This window comes from Octopus bimaculoides, chromosome 5 (assembly GCF_046866305.1).
Source record: "Octopus bimaculoides isolate indiv1 chromosome 5, ASM4686630v1, whole genome shotgun sequence".
NCBI lineage: Eukaryota > Metazoa > Mollusca > Cephalopoda > Octopoda > Octopodidae > Octopus > Octopus bimaculoides.
In genome coordinates this window covers 33242191-33255369 of record NC_142932.1, presented here as the reverse complement: position 1 = coordinate 33255369, position 13179 = coordinate 33242191, and the positions used below count along the sequence as shown (strand labels likewise).

At 32.6% G+C, this 13179-nt stretch overlaps 1 protein-coding gene across 1 annotated transcript in view; it reads left to right on the top strand.

The window, feature by feature from the left end:
• LOC149135460 (uncharacterized) overlaps window positions 1–13179 on the top strand; it is a 294917-nt gene that overhangs the window by 158762 nt on the left and 122976 nt on the right. The window lies entirely within an intron of this gene.

Here is a 13179-nt window from a genome sequence, read left to right as displayed (position 1 = left end):
ATGAGCTGCCTATACATTTCTCCATCATCTGTGCTTTATCTGCTAATAATCTACCATCATTTCTCATATGGGATTTTTGATCCAGTATTTTCTCGAAATGCCTCAGGACATTATCGGTTGTGGCATCAGGTTACTTGGAATATTCTTCTGCACAAAAATTCACTGCTTTTTCTCGGGCCTCGTGCCTAGAGTAGAAAAGACTATTTTCATATTCTTTGTTCCGACTCTCTGTTTCAATGTAAAATCTCTGATGAAACAACTATCCTGATCACTGGAATATCTTCTCATGTGTCTAAACAAATTTATTTTACTAAAAGAGTGAACAACTACCACGACAGTGTTTTTAGCAATAGAGATTATTTTATTTGGTGGATTTCCAATTCAGAAACTTTTTTACATCAATTCCCGTTCAGTCTATAATATCTGCTTCATGCAGGAATAACATGTTGCAAAGATTAAATTTACATTAGAATTTCATTATCAGTTACACATGTCTTCAAAGGAATTCATGATTTTGTTTTTAACTGCTTGCATTATATCGCTCAATCTCACTTGCTTTCCATCAACACACCGATATATAACCATTCCCATATGATTAAATTAATGGCCAATATAAAAGTTGGTTATTTCGGTGAAGAAGTACAATGCCGCCAACTCTCATTTTGGCTTAGGAAATCTTCAGGGAAACCAGATGGATCTGGCCGATAAAATGTCAGATTTGATCGTGAGGTAATCAACCCGGTGCATTTTTGATCATGTCTCAGACAGCAGACAGTAGACAACCTCTTCATGCCAGGTTCATTGCTCAGAATATGTTCAGATGTCTAGGGAGAAATGCTAATGGCTTTAGCTATTCATTTTATAGTACATCACCTGTTATCTATCACCAGGTGGTTAACACGATGAATGTCTTCCTTTATGATGGTAATTGTAGGACGTCCAGATGTTGGGTCATCTTCAAAACTCTCTCTTCCCCTTCTATATTCGGTTTCTTAGTTTTACATCGTTGATAAATTTGGCGTGTCATCCCCTAATATAGTAGCCCTTTCAGCATGAATGTCCTAAGAAGTTAAATCCTTTTTCTGCAAGTGATTATTAACACTACGATGCCAATTTTTCCCCTTGTGATTAGAAGACACTACAAGTTAAATCTAACGTATTCTGTTTTTCCTAGAAATAAGCATACAGTCATAAATAAAAAAATGAAGAGCTCCTCAGATCTTTAATGCCCTGCCAAAACAATTGAGAGACCTGCAACACATGGATTTAGAAGTGTTCAAAACAAAACTCGATACTTTTCTATCCACGATACTAGACCGACCGATCGTTCGAAATGACTCACAGTTGGGGGCAGCGATGTCAAATTCTCTTATACACCAGATATGGTGCTCCAGCATGACTGCAGCCACTCGGCTGAAAATTATAAATAAATAAATAAATACATACGTACATATATATATACAGATACATATATACATCCATATATATACATATATATATATATATATATATATATATATATATATATATATATATATATAAAGTGAAGTATGTTTGCCACTTAAATGTGGCTGACCCCGAAGGGTGGATGTTACTGTTGCTTTTAGCCCCAGGAGGACATCTCCTCCAGCTGGCTATCGACACACTTCTGTGTCCTGGCTGTATTTGCCAAGGGAAGTTATCCGTCCCATCTTGATCTACGATGAGTACGTACTCGGGTTTCAGGGTTATTTCCCTTCTTCAGCGTACGACAATCGCCGACCTTCGATGCAAAAGGCATCCTTTATGATGGTAATTGTAGGACGTCCAGATGTTGGGTCATCTTCAAAACTCTCTCTTCCCCTTCTATATTCGGTTTCTTAGTTTTACATCGTTGATAAATTTGGCGTGTCATCCCCTAATATAGTAGCCCTTTCAGCATGAATGTCCTATATATATATTTATGTATGTATATATATATATATATATATATATATATATATATATATATATATATATATATATATATATATATATATATGTATATATATATATATGTATATATATATATATATATATATATATATATATATATATATATATAGATTATATATATATACATATATATGTATATATATATATATATATATATATATATATATATATATATATACATATATATATATATATATATATACATATATATATATATATATATACATACATAAATATATATATATATATATATATATATATATATATACATACATAAATATATATATATATATATATATATATATATATATATATATATATATATATATATATATATATATATATATATATACATATATATATATATTTATATATATATATATATATATATATATATATATATATATATATATATATATATATATATATATATACATATATATGTATATATTTATTTATTTATTTATTTATTTATGTGTTTCAGCCAAGTGGCTGCGGTCATGCTGGTGCACCACCGTGATTTTCACGCTCCTTGCATGGCTCTTCTCCCCCACCTGACATGGTCCAATTAAGAGTTTTGATGGCACATCTGGTGTATAAGAGAATTTGACAAAGCTGCCCTAAACTGCGTCTCATTACGAGCCATTGGTTCGTCTGGTATCGTGGAGAGGAAAGCGTCAAATTTTGTCTTGAAAACCTCCGCATCCATGTCTTGCATGTCTCTCAAATGTTTTGGCAGGGCATTGAAGAGCTGAGGTCCTCTGAAACCGAGGCTGCTGCAGTATCTCGTTCTTATGTGAGATGCAGTGGACGGTACCTTTGGCACCATGCAGTGGCGACCCGTGCGGGCATTCCTGTAGTACTTGATACCAAAGTTTGGCACCAGTCCTTCCAGTATTTTCCATATGTATATTATTACATACCTCTCCCGCCTGCGCTCCAGGGAGTAGAGACCTAGTGCCTTCAGTCGCTCCCTGTAGTTCATCTGTTGGACTGTGGCGATCTTTTTTGTATAGTGCCGCTGAATTGCCTCGAGTTCTGCTGTCCGCTTAACACTGTGTGGTGACCACAACTGAGAGCAATAGTCTAGGCGCCTCAGAACAAATGTCTTCCACAGAATCAACATGACTTTTTGATCCCTTGTACGGAAAGTCCTCAGTATCCACCCCGCCAGTTGTCTGCACCTTGCTGTCAACTTGACAATGTGCATGTGAAATGATGCATCACTACACATGTTGATGCCCAGATCTCTCACTGCTTGTGGTTCTGGGATTGCAGTACCTCCAGGCCCTGTGTATGCCAGTTGGGAGGTACTCGTGGTCTTGTAGCGCAGTTCTTGACATTTTTTTGCATTGAACTGCATACTATTTTGCTCTGCCCACTCATATATTGCATTTAGGTCATTCTGCAGGCTTACAATATCATCAGGATTATTTATTGCCTGAGATATCTTTGTGTCATCAGCATAGCTAGTGACAGTGGCTCTCCGAGTGACCGTGGGCATGTCCAGAAGGGCCACTATGAACAGTAGTGGCCCCAGAACATATATATATATATATATATATATATATATATATATATATATATATATATATACATATATATATATATATATATATATATATATATATATATATATATATATATATATATATATATATATACATATATATATATATACATATATATATATATATATATATATATATATATATATATATATATATATATATATATATATATATATATATATATATATATATATATATATACATATATATATATACATATATATATATACATATATATATATATATATATATATATATATATATATATATACATACATAAATATATATATATATATATACATATATGTATATATATATATATGTGTGTGTGTGTGTGTGTGTGGATATACATATATATATATATATATGTATATATATATATATATATATATATATATATATATATATATATATATATATATATATATATATATATATATATACATATGGTTGTATGTATGTATGTATGTATGTATGTATATATAGTCATCATTCATCAAACCTGTTTTTGTCATGTAATGTGTTATCTATATCAGTCGTAGCTGGTTGTGGTTGTTCATAAAATTCTCAATTGTTGAAGAAGTAAGGGAGAAAAATATTCGATTTTGTTTAACACACAGTTTCTTAAACGCAAAGGCAACATCTATTTTATTTATTTCATGTACATAATTCAAAATTGCTAAGATGTATCTTGTAAAGAAATTATATTAGTGTAGACCTGTTTTAAAATTAAATAAAAGAGAGTATATTTTCAAAGGTAAGGAAGTCTCTTCTACAGAATTGTTAATAGGTTTTACAGATTTTAAAATGAGAAAATTACAACGACGATAGAAATGCCTTATTCCATTGAGATTCACAAATCTGTTGTTTCTGACACACCGTTGATCACATCACTCTACATCTGTTAATTTGTTTATCAATTTTAGTTATTTAATAACGGCTTAACTACATAAAAATAGCAAATATTCGCTAACTTAATTTAATCATATTTTTTTTCGGGCATTCAAGTATCAAGTATTTTCATAGTATTTATTTTGCATTTTGTTCATCATTGATACAACTTTCTTTCCAGATTATTATATGTGAAAAGATTTTTCATGCTAATAAAATGCAAGCACAAACATATAATTGAAGAAAATAAAGTGACTCAGCGTCGGTTTTAACCAAATTCCGGTTGTAAGCTTTTGTACGATTTTTGTTCAATACAGACGCGTTTTTGGGGTGTTGTTTCTCAAAAACTAATGTGATTTATTCTTAAATGATTGCAAAAAAAATATGTTTCAAACCAATTTATGTAAAAGAAGCTGTTTGAAATATCCTTATAGTCAGAATATTTCACGACACGTTAATATATACAAATCGGTATTATATTGCGCTCTTAACTAGTATATTCATCACACGCACAAAGACAAATACACATACAAACCCAGTGCCTCTCTCTCTCTCTCTTTATCTCTCTCTCTCTCACTCTCTCTCTCCCTCTCTCTCTCTCTCCTGCGCACACTCACACAAAGCCTTGTTTCTTACCACGTCTTGCGCACGTCTACTTTTAAAATCCGTATTTGAGGACGAAATTAATATCTAACACATTTTATTTCTTTATAGCCTACAGGGGACTAAACATAGAGGGGACAAACAAGGACAGACAAGAAGATTAAGTCAATTATATCGAATCCAGTGATTAACTGGTACTTATTTAATCGATCCCGAAAGGATGAAAGACAGAGTTGACCTCGGTGGAATTTGAACTCAGAACGTAACGGCAGACGAAATACTGTTAGGCACTTCCCCCGATATTCTTTATTTTAATACTCCAGTATCTAGACGAATCCAACTAGTTAATATAGACATTAATATATATTCTTCAACATCATTTTCTTCTTCTCCTTCTTCTTCTTCTTCTTCTTCTTCTTCTTCTTCTTCTTCTTCTTCATCATCATCATCATCATCATCATCATCATCATCATCATCATCATCATCATCATCATAATAATAATAATAATAATAATAATAATAATAACAACAATAAGTGCTTTCTTATCGATGAATCAATACTAACCGATTACAATATTTCTCTAAAAGAAACGGAGAAACTTTCAAAGACCTGGACTTAGACGTAACTCGAATGTGGAGTCTAAAAGCAGAAACAATTCCTATCATAATAGGCTCATTAGGTATGATGAAAAACATTCAGGCAAATACATAACAAAAAAACAACAGGGCTAACAGGTATATATAACACACAGAAAATAGCTGTACTAGACAGGGCACGTAGATTAAGTAAACCACTTTCGATACAGTAAAAATAAGAGTTTCACAACATATCACAGTACATGAACAATGCCCACATAGCTGCGCTCGGTAGTGAAGTGTATGCACGTAATAATAATAATTATTATAATTATAAGAAGAAGAAGAAGAAGAAGAAGAAGAATCTTGTCCCGCAGCTCGCGTGTTTTGTTCAATATTTCATCCCTTTCATATAAATTTGAGATATCTTGTGTGTATCAGTATATACAGAGAGGCGAACACTTGCAAGTCTCGTTAAAAGCATGCAGTGCACAGAAGCACAAACACACGTACACACAAACACTGATACACACATACATGATATCAACGCTTGCAAGATTTTCTTATAACGTTTCTGTTTAAACAAGGATCAAATCAAAGATTACGGACAGATATTTTACAGAAACTTTAGTGTCATGATTAGTCTGTGAATTTAGGAATTTGGAGTATTGAATTTATTTATGTGTCCTTTCCTTACTTAAGACGTTGCCGCTTTATTCGTGGGAAAATTTGATGTGATGTACTGCTGGTCAAGAGAATCGGTTAAAGTAATTCAATGCTTTTATACTCTTAGGTTAAATTTATAAAGAAAGTAAATATTAATGGTCCCATGAACAGCGAAATTCTTCGGAACGAAAACCCTAGAAAATTTCCATAATGTATGCATGCACTCACATATATATTTGTTAAGATATACGGTTCACTAGACGGTAATTTTATTACATTGAAAGGAAATTAAATTTAGAGATCAATTATGTAAATCAATAAATGTATTCGGAACTGTCATAAATTCTGAAACAACCAATCAGTTTATTAGGCGTTTAATGAGTTTTGAGGGTTAAAAAAGCGCTACTACAATTCTTAGCTAATTTAATTTGTTCTGCTTTCGAACATTTAAAATTGAAATTGCCAATCTATTATTTGATTGTTTACGTTCGACGAGCAAACAGATTAATTTAAATAAATATTTCACGAATTAAACGCAAGCAAAAATAAGTACAACTTACTTTGTTATGATATAGAATCATTAGCAGATCTGAACAGACAATTGGAAGAAATCCAATTTAAAACTATGTGCATATTCAGGATATAGTGTTTATTTTATCATTGGTCGATTCATTAGTAAATTGCTGTAATTTATTGATGTAGAATTATTGAAATAGTAATGAGTATAATATAGACAACAAATATTTAATTAAAATTCTAACTTCAGATCATAGTTAGAATTCAAGACGACAAAACTCAAGTGCTTTTAACTCTCACCGAATACTGGCTCCAATGACTATATATTCCTTTAACTACAAAAAAAAATCCATGTGTAATTAATTTGTATTTTTACTTGTTTCAGCTATTAGGCTGCGATCATGCTGGGGGACTGCGTTCAAGAATTTCTTAGTCGAAAGAATCGACACCAAAAGTGTGTATTAAAGCCTAATTCTTATTTTATCGTTCATTTCTGTCCATCCGCTATGTAACATGGGCGTACATAAGGGTGGTGCCCCATCATGACCACGGCTTTAAAGCTGAAACACTTTAAAGACTCTTTTTAAAAAACCAACACGTTATCAAGCGGTGGTTGTGTGCAAAGACAGAGACAGATTCGTGGATAAAGACCAAGGGCCGGAACGAACCAGGTGCTCTCCTTTGCTAAACCGGAATGATTTCTTTGTCTCTGTATGATATGTGCCTTGTATTTAACACATGCCGTCTATAGCAAAATTTTATTTCGGAGGAAATCCGATGGTTCTTACATGTGAAAATTTAAGTAAAGTACTTAGATGACCATTTAAATTAAAAGGTGCTTCAATTGCTTATGACGAGATGATGTTTATATTTACAGAATATATTTGCAGTTCTGTGTTTGCATGTATAGAATTACCGGTTCTTTCAACGGAAATGAAAATTATTTTAAATATGACAGAAAGTTCGTCGAAAATTGTTTAAGATAAATACAAATGTAACAAACTTGAATACTTTTCTTGTTTAATTTATATAATATATTTGTATTATTATTTTTTACTCTAGACACAAGGCCCGAAATTTTAGGGCAGGGGATTAGTCGATTACATCGACATCAGTACACAACTGGTATTTAATTATCGATCCCGAAAAGATGAGAGTCAAAGTCGACCTGGGCGGAATTTGAACTCACGTAAAGACATACGAAATACGGCTAATTATTTCGCCCGGGGTGCTAACGATTGTGCTAACTCACCGCCTCCTAATATATTGGTAATATTAGCGTTAAGTGGTCGCTTTCGTTACACGGATATGGTAACTTCGATATATTGTCACTTAAACTAAACATTTAATTGTTTTATGGTAATTTTATGTGGTAATTTCTCGAGTGAGGTAACTGGTAATGAATCTCTAATTAGTTGAACGTAAAAGAGACACACTGAATGAGCATTGAGGTTATAAAATGGTGGAAACCAGTATTAAACGTTCAGTAAACTAAATATCGGAACCAACTGATTTCTCAGCTAAAGTGTAATTGGCAGTGAGGGCGTTGTAGTCATGATCGTGGATCCGTTGCTTCAATTCCTGTATCCGGTGATACGTTGCGTTCTTGAGCAGAACAATTCATCTGACGTTATACTTCGATCGCATAGATACCTAACTTGTGGTTTATCGTGCATCTATTCAGACAGCATCGACTCGATGGAGAGACTGAGCTAATGTAAAGTACAAAACAATTAATCATTATAACGAAGTCATCTGTGTTGGCTGCTCAGCAAGAAATTGTACAAGCGTTTTTCTCAGATTATAAGAGACGTTCAACACAGATATGTTGTTTCCTTTATATATTTTATACAATTCTGATTTTGAATTCAATTCAATATTTCATTCTATTATAGCACCAATATACCACATTCACAACTATATTGTCATTCTTAGAATGTCAATTAATTGCGCATATCATTAATAATTAATTTGCTTCAGTAAGTAGTTACCTAATATTCAGTTTATTATTTGAAAGAAAGTATTTTAGTTTGCAATATAAATCAATACTTTGTGGAAACATTTATTTCAAAATGAATTCGATTATGTACTACTATAAAAAATCTCATGCTGGTCGATGTATATATATATATATATATATATATATATGTGTGTGTGTATGTGTGTGTGTGTGTGTGTGTGTGTGTGTGTGTGTGTGTGTGTGTGTAAATATACAGTGAACTATAACACTTCAATAATGTTTTACATTATTAATTGCTTACACATACCAACATATATAAGAGTATGATATTGTCGAATTTTTCTTTACCTCCACTGAACATTATTTACATAAATTGATTAATTGGATGATGCATAGCTAAACGCTTACAAATGAAAGCCACATATTTTCTAGCATATATGTGCTCTTCATGAGAATTTGCATCATTTATATTCAAACGATTCACGATTAGTTGATTTTATGGAGCACATTACATTTATTTGGTAAATATTCTGAACATGAAGTATTTCAGTATCGAGTCTACATCCATAATTTTCTTTTGAATATACATTATGTGTATTTATGTGTGGCATCAAGAATTTCAGAGAAAAGCTGGTTTATTTCACCCGTGATCAATTGAATATGAACTTGAAAATATTTCATTTGGAACATATACTCATCTATATATATATCAAAATGAAGGATGAGAAATTTTTCTTTTGTTTTTAGAATAAGAACTCACCGTGTTTCTCTCTATAATGTATATTGATTATAGTGTAAAATTCTGTTTTGTATTCTCTCGCGTAGAGTTAAATTATTCGAAATTTACAACGCCAACGGAACCCCAAGGTGAAATATATTTGCAATTATGTAGCTCAGCATGTGACAAATTTCTTTTTTTCGTTTTGTTTATCGTGAAATTTGTGATACTTTCCGTATGGGAAATAGCAATCTCCTACTGAGACTTCAATATTCCAATATCAACTTAAACATTTAAAATTTCATTACTTTCTTCTTAAGAATGCGAAAAATTTCTAATCGATTTCATTGTTGGCAGCAGTAACCATGTTTAGTTCTATCTTCAACAAACCAATTACAAAATACTTAATGGAATGATGAAATTGTTTAATCTTAGTAAATCTATGTAAAATCATACTTCTTGACTATGTAGAATTTGGCAGAATGGGTTTCAAATTTAAATACTGTAAGAAGTGTGATGGTGAAGATGATGTGGCTAAATAAATACATATTGATTGCTGCATTTGAATATTTGCATCCTCAGATTAGTAGTGAGTAATAAATCACGTTAACTATTCCCTACTATAAATTATAAGAACAAAGTATATGATGTTTCTGATGGTGCTGCTCATGTTTTTTTGTATAACATATATCCGATTTTAGCATAAAACGGGAGCAAACGTGTGTTCGTTCTTTCACTTGGTTCAGTCATTCTGATTGTCGCCATTTTCATTGGAGCACCGCCTTTTAGTCGAAGAAATCGATCCATGAGCTTATTTTTTGTAAGCCTGCTGCTTATTCTATCGGTCTCTTCAGACGAACCGCTAAGATAAAAAGACAGAAATACAACATCTGTTGTCAGGTGATGGTGGGGGGACAGACACAAATACACCAATATAAACACACACACACATACACACATACATACATACATACATATATATATATATATATATATATATATATATATATATATATATATATATATATATATATATATATATATATATACGACGGGCTTCTTTGAGTTACCATCTACCAAATCCACTCACAAGGATTTAGTTGGCCCGAAGCTCTAGTAGAATAGACCTGCACGAGTTTCCTCGCAGTGGAACTGAACTAGGAATCATGTGGCTTAGAAAGCAAACTCTCACTACACATACACATGCACGCGCTCAAATACAAGCGAATGAACACACTCGCATATGTATGCATACGTATATATGTATATATAAGCAAATATTTACACGCTTGTATAAATCCTGAGGCAATTCGATAGCATCATAGAATTAAACTTCTCGTACACTTTACAATTTATATCGTAACTGTCCTTCCTTAATCCGAACTGGTGCAGCTCTCGGGTCTTTAAATTCCACGTAATATTCTACTGCGACCATCGAATCATAAATGCACAACCTGAAATCTAATCATATTTTTATCACATTTGCCAAAGTCTAACTGCATCATACTTCTGAACACTAAGCCAAAAATATTAACATCTTCAAACGAGTCTCTATTAGTCGTAATATGATTTAGACATCACGGAATAATGACACTTTTGTAATGGCCTTCTGACGCGCAAATAATGAAGACACTATGGAACTAGATTCAGTCTAATACTAAACCATGCATACACTGCGTTACTAATTGACAGTGGGGAAAAAAGATATGTATTTTTATGTAACCTATAATAGGAAATGGGAATCACGTTGAAGAGAGTAATTTTGTATTAAATATATATTAGCAAAACGTAGTTTGATCAATTAGCTGTTAATTCATCTATATACCTGAGTTATTTTGTATCTATCATATTTGCAGCAGTTAGCCGATTATTGTTCAAGAGCCGTATTAGAACAGATTTTTGCATTGGGTTAACAGAGATTTCAACAAAGTCAATTGTTCTGAAATTTACATGAAAATACATACTCACATATATACAAGCAAACGTATGCAATTTATTTCTTTGCATGTTTTAAACAGCTTCCTTCAATTTATAAACAAACTGCTTCACTGCACTACTTTCGTTCTTTTAAATGGATCATTTTCATAAACAATGCTATTGATGAAATACAGTTTAGAGGCAATTGTTCTAGAAAAATAAAATAACAAATTCGATTAACACCTGAATAATTGGATAAAGACATTTCTTGGAATATTTTATTCAATTCATATTCAAGAACAAAGTGTATCGTTTCACTTATATCTTTATATCTTCAACTTCCCGGTCGATTTAATATGCCTCGTCCACTTTACTAAGCAACCCTTCCATACAACTCAATTTCAACGTTTATTGGCGAATAATGGTGTGGAAAAACTGTGCTAATAATGCAAATTTATTGGAAATCTTGCCTTCAATTTGCTGAAAACGAATGATTGTTTTCCACATCAAAACATTTGAATATATTTATATTTTGAATACAACTCATGTTTCGCTTACACAAGCATTTTAATCAGAATCTTTCTATCAGTTATTATTCAGTGTTGTTCACTTAGTGATCATGGCATGCGAGTTATAATATTCTTCAATTTCATCTAACTCTAATATCGACAATAAGATCAAGGTTGCACAATCTAAAATGAAGAAAACATTTCTTTATACTGCTATTATTTTGCTGCATACGGTGTAAGTGGTCCACCCTACTGGACGAATTTACAGAGAGAGAAAATGTAGACAAAATACTACCCATGCGAAGTTTAGTTGCCGCTACAGAAATATATAACCATAAGCTATATGACAAATTATTCCTAATGGCACGGTCGCTGAGTATTGTACACCAGAACGAAAAGGAAACCGGCAAAACAATGACTCTCCTTGATATTAAAATCATCATTAAGAAGAATGCTATGATGTTCTGGACATAGCGTAGTATTCTGTCACGCCGGTCGATCACAATGGCGGGGCGGAAGCTAACTGAAGATGGTGCAGATTTTCTGTTATGTGGAGAGAAAAAATGTTTTAATATACATAGATGCGTGTGTGTGTGTGTGTGTGTGTGTGTGTGTGTGTGTGTGTGTGTGTGTGTGTGTGTGTGTGTGCATGTGTGTGTGTGTCTGCGCGTGTGTGTATGTGTGTCTCAGTGTAGGTGTGTGCGTCTGTGTAGAAACACACATATATATTCGAATGCATAACTCTTTATGACTGTATATTTGATATTTCTTTCTAAGACGTAAAGGATCGAAATTATAGCATTCTGAAGACCGTATTGCAGTCTGTCCAAATTGTACAGTTCCCATCATTCCGAAAGCCTGTATATCTCTTAGTGAAATCGTGAGAAGTAGACATTCTGCGGAACACATGCAAAAAACATTATTTTCACTGAACTTGCAACGGGAAAATCTGTTACAACACTTGCAAGTACAGATTACATAGCATCAATGTAGTTGAGGCGCACAGAACTGAAGTGATTACTTTCTGACGAATGGCTATCTCTGTTTGGTGGAAAGCAATGATATGGTGGTATGAATCTGATTATCTAATAAGCACATTTAGGATATTAGTTATCCAATGTGCGATCGATGTAACGTAGCATATTCAGGAAGTGTTTTGCAATCACACTTCAAAGCAAAAGCTACTCCCGTTATGTAAGGAACATTTTGCCATTTATTCAGTTAGAGTGGAGAAATAGCTTCCTCATGAATCGTTGTGACCAATGCTGCATCAGTCAG